Source organism: Rhinopithecus roxellana, chromosome 5, assembly GCF_007565055.1.
Source record: "Rhinopithecus roxellana isolate Shanxi Qingling chromosome 5, ASM756505v1, whole genome shotgun sequence".
Classification (NCBI taxonomy): domain Eukaryota; kingdom Metazoa; phylum Chordata; class Mammalia; order Primates; family Cercopithecidae; genus Rhinopithecus; species Rhinopithecus roxellana.
In genome coordinates, this window is record NC_044553.1 from 158117693 (window position 1) to 158131383 (window position 13691).

The window sequence follows — 13691 nt, forward strand, 5'->3', positions numbered from 1 at the left end:
GCTGCGCAAATTCCAGACACACTTTGTCACCCCCCACATTCACCATCCTGCGCACCATTTTGCCTCATTTCCCAAAGTGACTTCCCATGGAGGTAACTCGGAGCCACCTGCTATAGCCTCCAAACCGATCACAACTTCACCAGCCAGCAGTCGCCTGTTAACCAAAAACACTGCAGTGAGGAAGGCTGGTCATCTCTTCCATCAGGGAGCAACGTGCCCGTGTCCAGCAGCAGAGGAGCTGTTAAGGAAATTCTAGTTAGCCCGCTCACAGGGTTGTGATGTAGTCATTGACAGGGTAGCCGCAGACTAAGAGGAAAAATGCATCTGACGTAGCATGGACTGAAAAAGCCAGATTCCACATAGACCCACAGCAGGCGGGCCCGCAGCCAGCACATCCCTGCCGGGGAAAGAACGCACGGATCAATCTTAGGGCAAAGAAATCTTCCCAGCAGAGGCCACAGGACTGGGCTGCATGGGTCTGGGCTTTTCTTCTACTTTTCCCCATCTTCCTAAGCTTCTCTAGGGAACACATCCCCTTTGAAATGAAAAAAAAAAAAAATCAAACCTGCACCTGGGCCCCACTCACCCCCTGCACATGGCCAGGTATTCTTTCCCCTCCTTGTAGGAACCGACCCACACCAGCTGGCCCCTGGACAGATGCTCCCAGGACCTTTCAGCCCAGAGGGGTTTCCACCAAAGGCTGCCCTCTTAGCAAGGAGGGGGGTCTGCCAACCCACACACACAGCCCTCACACCTGCCCACCCGAGGGCCAATGCCGCAGCCAGGGCTGGGTAGGGTGAACGGGAGGTGGGAGGGTCCAGCCCGGGACAGCCTAGGACAGCCCATGAATCTTCTGGGTCTCAGTTTTCCCATCTGTAAAATGATAAAAACCACACATTCAACGAGATCCCTGGGAGGAACGACTGTTCACAGCACCATCAGCGGAACCTCAGGGGAGGCAGGAGAGCCATGAGTACTGCACAGAGAGACTCCAGGGCCCCTGTACACCAGGCACCAAGGCCCAGCACCAGCACTGCTTCTCTATTCTCAGAGCAGCCCCCAGACTGCCAGCGTCACGCCCGCCTCGCAGGGAAGGGGCGGCGCAGGCTCTGTCCACCTGGGCATTCAAATGCCACCGGAGGAGGGTGCAGAGTGGCCTGTGCTCTCAGGGCCCGGCGTACTCAATGCACACCTGCTCCCCGCTGCCCCAGCCCCACGGCCTGGAGAAAGGTCTTGAGGGCAGGAAAACATGTGAGAGAGTGGTCGCCTGGGCAGAGTCGCAGAACACCAAGCGTGCAGGTTTGTTCATCAACAGTCGCAGCCCAGCTCTGCCCGACACCAGGGCCCATGGGAACCAAGCCATCGCTGCAGAAGGGAAGCAAGGTCTGGAGAGGGCTGGGCCTCCCCAGAGAACAGGGCTCCCACAAGGCCTTCACCCCTAGGCCCACAAGTAGCCTTGCCAGGGTAAAGCCACCTGTGTCCACTAGAAGCCTGGGCCGGGCAACAGGACAGCTCCCCTGCCTCCCTCAGTTTCTGCAGGGCAGGGCTGCATTTGCAGAGGGGACTCTGCTGCTCCCTAAGGCAGAATCCATAAGCCACTGAGTGCCGAAGCCCCACCCACTGTGTGCATGGGGGGTGCCTGCTGCCACGCACCTCCAGGGCTCCCAACAGGCCACATGGCCACAGCGGCCCTGGCCTCCTGGGACCCAAGGCCAGGAGGGAAACGCTGAAAGGTCAGATGTGAAAAATGCCACCAGCCAAGGTTGTGCAGGGAGACCCAGTGTCCAGGGACATGGGCTTTAGGGACACCAGCTGGCACCTGGTTCCTCCAGGCACAGAGCATCCATTCCTACAAACCCATGTCACAGAGAGTGGACAGCCCTGTGACCAGCTGGGCCAGTGTGTGGCTCAGCAGGGGTGGGGCCTCGGCACCTGCCCAGACACTCTCCACAGCAGCAGAGCGCTCTGCTGGTACTTGGTCTCCCTCCAGGGGACACCTGCAGGGCAGTCCCTCCCCCATTGGAAAATCAGGTCATAAATCAGCATTACTGTCCTTTTTTGGGCACCAGGGGCAGGTGCCATGCAGTGGCTCCTGGCTCAGACCTTGCAGGACCTGCTCTGTGCTGCGAGTGGGCAGACTCTCCATTCCCCAGTCTGCAGATGAGGAAACAGCCTCCAGGGCCCAGGCGCACACCACAGCCACCCAGGGTCCCAGCCTGGAGGACCCACAAGCTCCAGGCACTGTGCCCAGCACACATAAGCTTGGTAAATGTGGGAAGGGAGCAGAGGAAGGATGCCAGGTGGGGGGCAGGGAGAGGGCCTTAGGTTTTGGAACCCAGCTGTGAAAGAATCCCCTGTGCTATGGCATTGGTGAGATTAAATGAAACTCCACTCAGGCCTGGCACTTGCCTGGCATGCAGTGACATGCTTGTCCCCTCCTTCCTCATCCGTCTTCCTGGGCTCCCCATGCAAAGACCTCAGTGCAGAGCCACTGACTGGAACACTTGCTTCCTTCAGCTCCACCCATTCACGGAAATGCCCAGTGGGCAGCCAACCAAGTGTTACCCCGCAGGCAGGTGAGGACATGATGATGTCATCAGGGTCCACGTCTTCTGGGAAAAGACCACCCCTCCACAAAACAAAAGCACAACCAGGCAGAAGAGAGCGACACCCTCCAGCAGGCTGACCCCCTGCCCCCAGGCCTGTGCAGACCCCCTGGCTGCCTGCGGGGCCCCAGGTCCTGCTCCCCATTTGGTCCTGCCCATCACCTTGGCCCCTCTCCCTCCCTCCTCTGGTACCCCTGAGGGCAGTGGTCAGCCAGTTTCACCCTTTTACCTCCACAAGTCCTAACCAAGTGCCACAGAGTCAGCGCACAATGCCACACAATCACTGAGGGACAGTACCGTGCTGCTGGACAACAGGCACATGGTGCATGAGTGGACATGGCCACCCTCACTGTAGAGGCACAAAAACCAAGCTTCGGAGGAAGGGCAGCTGGCCACAGCCACATGGGGCCAGAGCTGGGGTCTGAACCAGGGCTGGCCCACACAGGAGGCAATATCCGAAACTTGCCCAGGTTGACCTGGCCTCCAGTGGAAAAAAGTTCATCCAGGACCGGGAACCCCCGACCTGGGTGAGGGGTGTGCCCCGAGGGTTCTCACAGAAACAGAAGGTCACAAAGGAGCCACCTCCTCCTCCATCCTTCCTGCACACCTCACCCTCACACATGCATGCACACACTCGTGTGTACACATGTATGCACACGCCCACATGTACACGCAGAGGCACACCCCCAGAAACATCCACACACATGTGCATACTCACACACTCCCCCTCGTATGTGCATACTCACACCCAAAGGCACACACACACACATACGTGCACACTCATACACTCACTGTCTCTCCAGGGTCTTGACACTGCGGAAAGAGTATTGAGCTGGGGAGCAGTCCAGGGGTCATTTATTTTAATTATTAAAACAACAGCCACTTACTCTCGAGCCTTCTATAATGCCACTTAATTACCTAGTACATAAAACTGCCTTTGTATCTTAGCAGAGTAATAAATCAGCTCAGAACCAGACTTTAAAGCATCCTAGCTGAAGATTCTGGAAGGGTAGAGGGGGATCCTTTGCCCCTTCCCCTCCCCAGCCCAAGAAGCAATAAAACAGATGCCTCAGCCATGGCAGGGACCGGGTGCGCCGGGAGGCCAGGCATCCTCCCTCCTGCTTCTCCGTCCACTCCTCGGGCCTGGGCCCCTGCCCTGCCGCGTTCCATCCTTTGTGTGGTCAACAATAGGCCCGCCAGATGGCGCGGTGTGGGAAGCAGCTTCTGCAAGCCAATCGCTCATGCTGTCGGGACCCAGCAGGGCAGTGGGCAGGAGACCTGGGAAACTGGCCCAAGCCACGCCCCCCTCACCCTGCCCTGGCCGCCTTCTGCTCCTGAGCTCACAGGCACAGGCTGCTTCACGCACAACTGGGCCATCTGGGAGTAATTCGGGCAGGTACATCCCGCAAAGGGGGAGCCGGCAGAAGCACCGGATAATAGGGTGGTCACTCTGCATCTGCAAGATACGGGGAGGAAATGGGAGGGTGAGAGAGCAAGTAGGGAGATGTCAGGCACCAGGCTTCCCTCGAGGCTGGCAGAAGGCAGTGGCATGGCGTTCACCAGCCGGCAGGCATAAATCACTCACTCCCGTGGGCCGTGCTTGGCCTCCGTGTGCCAGCATCCCCAGTGTGCCTCTCTGTGGGCAATGGGACCTGCAAAATGGCACAGGCAGGAGCGAATTCGCTGTGCCGTTCCTGGGCACAAGCCAGACGAGCCAGCAGAGTCTGCCCTCTAAGCATGGCCTCTAGGGTATGTGTGGCAGGAGGTGGGTACAGGTGGTTGGCAATGGAACCCTGGGCTGTTCCCAGACTTGGCCATTTCAAGCATCGCTTCAAGTAAGCAGCCTGGGCACAGGCCATCTGCAAGTGTGTAAGCAGCCCATTTTCCTGCAAGAAAAATTTCCAGCCTACATACACACAGGTGGTGGAAGTGCTGGTTGAAGGGGACATGCCTTTGCAATTGTCTAGAAATTACCAGATTACGCTCCATAGAGGCTGGACCTCACTCCCGTTAGCCATGGAAGAGAGTACTGTCTCTCCACAGAAGTTTCTCGTTTTGTTGTTTGTTCTGTGTAGTGAAGGGGATAGACAAGTGGAGACCTCTTTGCGCCCACTGCGGCGTCCCTGCCGCCCTCTGGTCCTGATACCCAAGAAGCACCTGGGTCTTGCACCCTCCCACTTGCACCCTCCCCAGAACCACAAGATGGAAGAGGGTGGAGAAGCCAGCAGCAGCAGGGCCCAGCTGACCCCAGGACGTGCCCCATCTGCCTGGACCCACCCTGCAGCATGCTAGGGTTTTGGTCAACAGGAGCAAGTCAGCACTTTTCTGAAGCCTCCTCCTCCATGGACCCTTCCTGATTTCCCTACTGAATTGCAAGACATCATTTATCTGTCCTGGGCGCCAGTGCCTCTAGTTCTTTTTTATTCTATCTCATCTTGTAATGTCTCTCCCACCTGACTCTGAGCTCCCCCCGGAGGGCAGGCCCCAGCTGGCTGGCATGTGCATCCCCCAGGGCCCGTCATGCAGTCTCAGTGGTGGGAAGTATCTGGCTGGGGCAATCAGAAGGCTGAGACAGTACTGGCTGCTGGTTCGTCCAGGCCCATCTCACAACAGCAGGAACAACATCCAGCCTTTTAAGTCCCCTTGGCAACAGTCCAAATTAGATTTTCCTTACAGAAGGCTAGGAACCCAGCCAACCTGAGCCTTCTGGACAGACTGAGTTCAGCTTAGAAGGATACCTGACGTGGGTGGGGAGGGCATGGGGACAAGTGCAGAGAAAACACTCACTGGAGAACATGCACTCGTCCATGGAAGCTCCAGAAGGTGAGGGATCTGCATGGCAGCAGCTGCCACCGGGGGCAACCAACCACCTTCCAAGGAGAAGGGGAAGCAGACCCTCTCCCGGCAGCCCGCGGCCTCTGATCACGCAGCCAGGCGGCTGCACTTGGCTTTTAGTCACAGGCCAGTGAGCTCACCGTCCCCCAACTGGTTTTCCACCAAGAGCTGCTGAAACTAAAGCATGGCCACTTGGGGATGATAGGACTTGGCCCTGTTCTTGGGGTCTCTGGAGCCCATGCCCCCGCATTAATTCCAGCTGCCCCTCTCACCTTCCACAGCCCATCATGTGCACAATCCTCTCCTCCTCCACCACCCCTACGCGGCTCGGCTCTGAGCAGGCTCTCCCACGTCATGGAGGTCTGACCCCCACTGCAGAGGGATGCCAGGGCTGGCACCCCCTGGCATGCAATGCCTGGCACAATGCAGAGAAGGGAAGGACAAGGAGGAAAGGCTTCAATCCCTCCCATAAAAGGGAGACAACCTAGAACCCTCTACAAGAGATCATCTGAAGCCTGAGTAGTACTGGCCTGGACAAATTCAAGTGCTAGAACAACTGGAAGCCTAAAAATTAGGTTGGTCACATGCTCCAGGTGCATGAACTCAGGGGCAGAGTGTGTCTCTGTGATTCATGCAGCCAGGAGGGAGGCTGGGAGGGGGGCAGGCTGCGCGGGCAGCTGGGAAGAGCTGCCTCCTCTCTCCCTGGTGCAAGTGGATACAGAAGCCCGGGAGGACAACGGCCCCCACTACAGCTGCCTAACAACGCTTTGTCTGGCTGTTGGGTTCACGGAAGAGTCTATAGTGGACATCCCAACCCAAGCAGAAAAGACTCCAGAACAGCAACAAACACAAATGGGTTTCCAGAAGACCAGGCCAGGGAGGAGGGCAGGGAGACCCCAGAGAAGAGGCAGGATGATACACAAGGGCATGCCAGCAGCGTCCACCAAGGCAAGGGAAGGTGGCTTTCAGCCGCAGGGCTGCTGCACCTGGCTGCTCCAGCACTGAGCCCAGAGGCACAGTGAGCTGTCATAACGCAGCGCCGAAATGTCCTGGGCACCGCTGACCATGAGGCCAACTGATGAAGACAACTGTGACAGCAAACAGGCAACTTTATAGAGGGTCACAGGAGACTAGGGAAGGAAGCTGCAAGGGGCTCCCAGCCCTAAGCTCCAGAATCATACTGAATGCTACCTGAAAAGGAAACTGGTCTTTCCTGACCACCCACTCAGTGGACGACTCACTCCTGCCAGTCAGCATCACTGCCAATGTCTCATGGGCATTTACCATATGCCAGGCACAGGGCCAAGCACACTGCATGGATCATCTCAGACCTCCAAAGTAAGCACCATCAGTGCCCTGTTTTACAGGTAGGGAAACTGAAGCTCTGGACAGCGCTGTAAATTACACACATCACCCAGAATGGTTCCTGGCAGCCTGAGATTTTGAATCCAGGGCTGACTGGCTCAGAGCCAGGATCTTCAGCGAAACACCCCTGGCCTCCCACTTCTCCTCCCCTCCATCTGGAGAGGTGGGGCTTTAGGTTCACACTGGCCTGCAGTGTGCGCAAGGTGCCAAGGTCCCTCGGCTCCCCCGGGTCTCAAATGCCTGTTCTCCCTGCCTGGACCCATGAACTCTGCACCCATTTACATCAGCACAGCCTCATGAAATCAGTGTCTGGGCAGGCGCCCACCTCCTGCCAGGCACCTGCTACCCTGAAAAAGCCTGTGAGCAAACTCTGCCCCATGTCCACTGGCCACCGTGGCACCTGGGCAGCATCTGGCATGAACCACCCCATCACGTGGTCCCTCCCAACGCGGGGGCCTGCAGGAGGCAGGCAGCAGGGGGCTCTCAGGGTGACCAAGGCCTTGGACATTTCACTGTCCTGCACCCTCCACTGAAGGGAAGGAACCCAGATGGCTTCCCCACTCAAGGTGGCAGAGGAGACGGTGGGCTGGAACATTTCACGGCAGTCTGCCGTGCCCTGGCCTCCAGAGGTGAGCACGCTAGCATAACATCCAGTACACCCAGAAAACCAGAAGGCAGCGCTCGGGCCTCAAGAGGACCTGAACCCCTCTACCCTTTCAAAGCCAAGCCGAGAGCCGCCCAAGTTCCCAAGCTGTCCAGGCCTAGATTCCGCTCCAACGCAGCCCATCTCTGGGCCTCAGCCTTGCTTCCTCATCTGTGAGATGGGAAGTAGTCCAATCCCGATTCTCCTCTGTGCTGATGTAGGAGGACGCAATGAGGGCATGGTCACAGGAGCACCTGGGAGAGCAGGTTCACCCACACATTCACAAGTCACCCTACAACCTCGCTCCGGCCAGACACGGTCGATACACTGTGATAAGGATGTGGTCACACGGGGCAGACCCACAGGAACACAGTAGATGGGACTTTTGGTCGCCCCAGGGGGGTCACAGGAGGGACAGAAGTTTTTCAGGTGGATGAGGTGGGGCATGACAACCAGGGGATGCATGGTGGTGCCGAGACCCCATCAGGGCGCCTGCAGTTTCCTGAAGAGCTTGGTAAGGCTGTGTCCTCACCAGCAGGAGGGACCTCGTGACCACGACAGTCCAGGTGCAGCAGATAAAACTCATCTTAAGATAGGGCAGGAGGTCAGGAACGGGGGCTCATGCCTGCAATCCCAACACTTTTGGAGGCCAAGGCAGGCAGATCACTTGAGGTCAGGAGTTCAAGACCAGCTTGGCCAACATGGTGAAACCCCATTTCTACTAAAAATACAAAAATTAGCTGGGCATGGTGGCGCATGCCTGTAGTCCCAGCTACTTGGGAGGCTGAGGCAGGACCCATGAGTCGGAGGCTACAGTAAGCCGAGTTCGTGCCATTGCACTCCAGCTTGGGTGACAGAGTAAGACTCTGTCTCAAAAAAAAAAAAAAAAAAAAAAAGATGGAGCAGGTGGCCTCCAGAGAGTGTCTGTGACTTCCCCAGGGCTCCCCTTCCCTGCTGTCCCTGAATTTGTGCCCCAATACGGGGCCTCTTGGACCTGGGGCTGCTAGACTAGGGCCATTCAAACTGGGCAGTTGTACCAGCCTGAGCCCCTCCTGCCTCTCTGCCTAAAGGGGCCAGGCCAGTCTGGGACCAGTCCCCTGGAGTCTCTGCATCTAGACCTGCTTCAGTTCCTGGGTATTTAACCATTTCCCCTGGGAGGGGTGGCGGGGCGGGGGCAGTCTTGTGTATTTGGAGTCATCCGCAGCTGTCGACAAGAGTGCTGGCATCTTTGTGTGGCTGCAGCACCCTGAGTGATCCAGGTCCCCAGCCCCAAGTTGGCAAGCTGGGGACAGGCGTGTGCATTTCTTTCTTTCTTTTTTGAGACGGAGTTTTGCTCTTATTGCCCAGGCTGGAGTGCAATGGTAGGATCTCGGCTCACCTCAAGCTCCGCCTCCCGGGTTCAAGTGATTCTCCTGCCTCAGCCTGCCAAGTAGCTGGGACTACAGGCATGCGCCACCACGCCCAGCTAATTTTGTATTTTTTTAGTAGAGATAGGGTTTCACCATGTTGGTCAGGCTGGTCTCGAACTCCCGACCTCAGGTGATCCCCCCACCTCGGTCTCGCAAAGTGCTGGGATTACAGGAGTGAGCCACTGTGCCTGGCACAGGCGTGCGCATTTCTAAAGGGCTGGAGTGGTGGGGCCCCAAGTCTCCCGACCCCTCCTAACTCCTCCTTCCTCCTTGGCCTTCCTCTCTCAGAACCTCTGCTTGAGGCAGCTCAGGGCACATCCCACCTCTCCAGCTTCCTTGGCGGGTGGGGAACAAGCCCTTGCACACCTAGAAGACAGCACCCCCATGTACCTAGAAGACAGCAACCCCATGTACCTAGAAGACAGCACCCCCATGTACTACAGGCAAGCTTGCACGAGGACATGAGGACCCTGCTCAGGAAAGACACGGCCGCTGGACCCAGCGCCAACCCCGAGGGGACTGCAGAGGAGCTAACAGGGGTGGACAGGGTGAGACCCTCAAGGAGGATACAGCTGGGCCTCCCTCAGGGCTAGCAGGCAGGGCCACCGGGCCACACATCCCACAAATGTGAGGAGTACTTCAAGTTGCTTTATTATTAGTGGTTTGGCCCAAAGCCAGACACAGGCTCTGAGAAAAGGGCAGATAAAACGTGACTTCAGTCAGCCTCTCTGCCAGACCATCAACAAAGCGGGGAGTCAGCATGTCACAGACAGAATGGGAAACGGTGATGAGGGGGCGCTCCAGCAGACTTACTTCTGCGGGGTCCTTGCCTCACCTCACCTTGAACATGGGTTCTGGAGGCAGGAGGAACTTCTCTCTCCTGGGAGGGCTGGCGCCTGGCACAGCCCCAGGTCCATGCGCTAGCTGAAGGTTCCTGGGGACTCCAGGATGGGTCATTGCAGACAGAGGCAACTGCAAAGAGGGGACATCAAATCCCATTTCTGACCTGTGTCCTCACTGTCTACCAAGCCCCGTCCCCAGACCCAGCCACAGCAATTCCATCTTTAACCAAAGAATAAAGCAGTAAGGCCCACGTCGACCCATCTTCATGAAGGAAGATCTGAATCCTCCCAACTCCCTGGGGTGGCCCTCCAGTACGAAAGCTGAAAACAAGGAACCAAGAAACAGAATCGCACAACACAGGGCTCTGGTTTCTGAAGCTCTGATGTCCCCAAAACAAACAGGCTGCTGGGCCAGTGGGGTGTGTGCTCGTCTCCACCACTAAGTATCCCAAAGGGTTCCCTCGATGTCCACACCTGGGTCCCAGCTCCGCCAGGCTGCCCTGTCCCACAGAGGCACCCCCCACTGCCTGGGGATCTAAGCAGTTACGGCTGCCCTTAGGCTGGGACCAAACCCACAGCCACAAAAACGAATGCCACCTACCCAGGAAGGCTTTGAAAAGACAAGAGACAATGATTCAACTGGTCCCAGGCCACAAAGTCAGGATACTCCAGAGCCAAGAGCTGAACCCAGGCACATCCAGCCTCAAACCCAGATCCTACACCACCCCAGGCGACCTCATCAGCACTTCAGACATTGTTAGTTCTTTGCACCTCTGCTTCCCCCCAACATGTCACACACCCCGCATTTCAGGTGCAATGCTCCAAGGCAATGCGGGGAGGGATCTAGACCCAGGCAGGACTCATTTGGAACATCTGCGGATGCTGGAGGTTAGAAAGACCCCTGTTGTAATCCCAGCACTTTGGGAGGCTGAGGCGGGAGGACAGCATGAGCCCAGGAGGTCAAGGCTGCAGTGAGCTATGATAGTGTCACTGTACTCCAGCCTGGCTGACACAGCAAGACACTGTCTCAAAAGAAAAAAGAAAGAAAGAGCCCAAGCTCAGGCCCAGCGTTACCCTGAGTGGCTCACAGATAGGCAAGACACAGACCTGTGGGGATGGGGAGGGCTCCAAGAAGAAGGCGGGGCTTGAATGTGCTGTCCTGAGACCAAATCACCCCTGCCAGGCAGAGGCGTCCACGTGCAGCTTTCACATCTGTTCTGAGCACCTCACACACCTCATCCCATCCAGCCCTCATTGCAGCCCTGCAATATGGAAAGTTCTAGCATCTCCCTACTTTACCCCTGAAGAAAGAGGCACAGACGGATTCACCAAGCCCAGGCCTACACAGCAACCAATGCTGGGGCCGCTGTGATCCAGGCCCTGGGGCCCTGGAGAGGACTCTTCCTCCTGCCAGGCTCAGAATGGTCAGGACGGTGGGGGAGGCACTGACCTCAGACAGCTTGAGAGCACCTGCGTGCCTGGCCCCTGCCATAACCTGACCCTTCCACACAGATGAACGGACCCCACCGTATGGATGAGGAGTCACCGCACGGGCCAGAGGGACCCAGGCAGGGTCCAGACGGCAGGGGCTCAGGGCTGGGCCTCGGGTGCTCCGTTTTCAGGGAGAGGGACAGCAGGAAAGGGTCATGGGAGGGTGTGGGGTCAGGGCTATAACCCTCCAGGCCAAGCAGGACATAAAATGCATTCCAGGACCTTGAGAGAGCCTTCCTACAGTCCCAGGGGTCTTCCCAGGACCAGATTCTCCTTATCTAGATATTCACCTTTCCGGCCCCTGAGCAGAACAGAAAGTGTGGAGTTTACAGGCACGTGCAGCTTTGGAGGAGGGGCAGAAAGAGCCAGACCTGCATACAAACGGCAGGAGATTAGCAGAAAAGGCAAAGGGCAGAGCCACCCCACTGGGTGAGAACAGGCCTCTGGCCTGGGTGATCCCAGGAAATGCAAAGGGGCCTCCTTCCCTCCCAGCGGGCAGGGAAAGGCAACCCAACCCTGCCTCCTGGATCCCACGAGGGGCTTCTCCAACTCACAGCCAGCACAAAGCCAGTTCTGGAGCTTCCCCCACTCCCACCCACTGTCCAGCCAGCCCCGCCACCCCTGCCTGTGCCCAAGTGACTCCACCTGCCAGGGACACTCCCTCTCCAGCAGACCACCCCACCCTCATGGGAAGGAGGAAGGAAGACAAAGGGCGAGGAAGACAAAGGCAGCCCAGTGAGGGGCCAGCCGGAGACAAGGGATGGTGGGGGAGGGGCTGGGAGACAACAAGTCCCTTTCAGAAGCAACATGCGGGACTCTAACCTGGCCCTCACAAACCCCCTCCCCGGGCTATCTGGCTGAGGCCTGCCTGCCAGAGCTACTGGAACAGTCACAGCGGAGGCAGCAGCAACAACAATAACAATAATAATGGCTACCAAGTTACAATAAAGCCCCAGCTGCAGCTGCTGTGATGACCAAGTGCCTTTTGGGCTTGCAGGTGCCAAAGGTGCACAGCCGTGCTGTACTGTCGGCCTCACTGGAAGGCTGAGACGCAGACCAGAGAAGGAAGTAGAGTCAAAGGCCCAGAGGCAGCAGCACTGGGCTCCCTGACCGGGAGGTTCTGCTACGTCTGCAGGGGAGCAGGCAGGCCCCTCCACCACCGGAAAGATTAAACACAGTCATGGATGTTAAACGTGCTTTGTAGCATCTCAGATTCTTTTCTTCCCCACTGTGTGCAGTAACATTTACGATGCCAGCAACTCCTTGGAGAAAAAAAGGTGGCTGGGAAATGGAATCACATGCACAGGGTAATTTGTGGCCTGTCCGGGGCCTTTGCCAATGTAAATATTTCAGGCAGGCAGGTGCCCAGTTCGATGCCCCCTGTAACAGGAGCCTGTCTTTGGTGAGCCGATCAGAACAACAAATCCCACCCGCCCCTTTTCTTCCTGCTTTCTGGCCCCTCTTGGCACGTGGGTGGCCTGGAACATCACACCTCTCCAGCCTCCTGCCCCGCTGAGCTTGGCCCAGAAGCCTCAGGGGAAGGAACTGGAGGGGACGAGGGGTGAGGCATGTGGGCCGAGGAACTGGAGACTGCCTGCTATGGGCACCCTCCCACAGGGCATCTCAGAGCTTGAGGCCCAGAGCCCCCAACACTAACCCAGCACCTGGAAGTCTCCGGAAGGCAGAGGCAAAGGCCAGATTCCCCACACACCCTCCCAAGCCTAAGGGCTCAAATTCACAGGGTGGTGGTCCCTAGAGAGACCTCCAGGGTGGGCTTCAGTGGCCCTGGCCCCAGCAGTGTTAGTGAATGGCCAGACTGTGGCTTTCCCCGAGAGTCCCTCCCTCCCCAGGGGATGGGTCTTTTTGTGCCATCACTGCCGTCTCCTCCCCGCTACTTTCCCCAAGGAAGCAAAGCTGTGGCATGTGGCCTTCCTCACAGGACACTGCAGGGGCTGCTGGCTAGTGTCTCGGCCTGTAATCCCGGTTCCCATCCCCACTCCAAGCCCCTGCTCCACAGGGAAGCCAGAGGGCCTCAGAAGTGTAAATGAGCAGGTATGACACTTCCATCAGGCTTTAGATAAAATCCCAACCCCAATAGCTCCTCCTACCCTGCCCCCTTCAGTCACCAGACTCCAGCCACAGGGCCTGGTCAGCTCCCGGAAAGCTCTCACGTCTGCCCTTTGCTGGAAACCTTCCAGGGACGACAGCTCCTTATCATCCAAGCCCCAGGTGACCCGGCCTCTCCTTAAGAGGCCTCCCCTGCCACCATCTGTTTTTTCTGCTCTTCCTAGCACTCACCAGGATATGAAACTCTCCCGCCCATGGATTTGTTTGCCGGTTTATCCGTCTCCTGAAGGAGACTTCTGTCTGTCTCGCTTCATGTAAGTATCCCAGGAGCATGGAAATGGGGCCTGGTGTGCAACAGGTGCTCAGTAAATGGCTGAGGAAAGAATGTCTGCCCAAGTGCCAGGGTGGGAGGCATGGACCTGAGGCAGCACCT

General features: G+C 57.4%; 1 protein-coding gene across 1 annotated transcript in view; it reads right to left on the reverse strand.

Moving 5' to 3' along the window:
- The window catches only part of CCDC85C (coiled-coil domain containing 85C), a 94260-nt gene that overhangs the window by 49135 nt on the left and 31434 nt on the right, over window positions 1-13691 (reverse strand).